General features: G+C 64.5%; 1 protein-coding gene across 1 annotated transcript in view; it reads right to left on the reverse strand.

The window, feature by feature from the left end:
• Positions 1 to 490, reverse strand: part of KCNH4 (potassium voltage-gated channel, subfamily H (eag-related), member 4) — a 10,780-nt gene that overhangs the window by 6,482 nt on the left and 3,808 nt on the right. The gene's annotated exons all lie outside the window — the stretch shown is intronic.

Genomic DNA, 490 nt, shown 5'->3' on the forward strand with positions numbered 1-490 from the left:
GGGGCAGGCGGGTGAACCCGGTGGAGCTGCAGGCAGGGATGGGAAGGGACCCCTCCTGCCTCCCCCCAGGGCAGGGACCCCTCGCCACCGCCACCCCCCGCCAGGAGGGTCATGGGCTATGGGGCCGACTGGGAAGAGCTCGTACCCAAGCCGCCTTCCACCAGTGCCCAGCAGGCAGCCAGGGCCACAGCTTGCCAGGGCAGTGAATCAGCCCAGGACATTTGGGGTGCTGGAGAGGGGAGGGAGGTGACTGGTGGGAGGGGGATGCAGGCAGCAGTGGCTTTGCTATCAGAGGCTGCATTTGGTGAAGCTGCGCTGGCAGAAAGCTGATCTATTTGCAAGGGGAAGTCTCAGCAAGATGCTGTGCCTTGCCTGCAGAGATCCTGGACAAAGACAGCCAGAGATGCCCTGGCTTAGGCAGGTGGGTTTGGACGTGCAGCGATGCTGACCGCCCCAGGGCTTCCCACCGCGCACAAAGCTCCTGTCTCGT

This window comes from Pygoscelis adeliae, unplaced genomic scaffold (genome assembly GCF_000699105.1).
Source record: "Pygoscelis adeliae isolate BGI_AS28 unplaced genomic scaffold, ASM69910v1 Scaffold917, whole genome shotgun sequence".
Lineage (NCBI taxonomy): Eukaryota > Metazoa > Chordata > Aves > Sphenisciformes > Spheniscidae > Pygoscelis > Pygoscelis adeliae.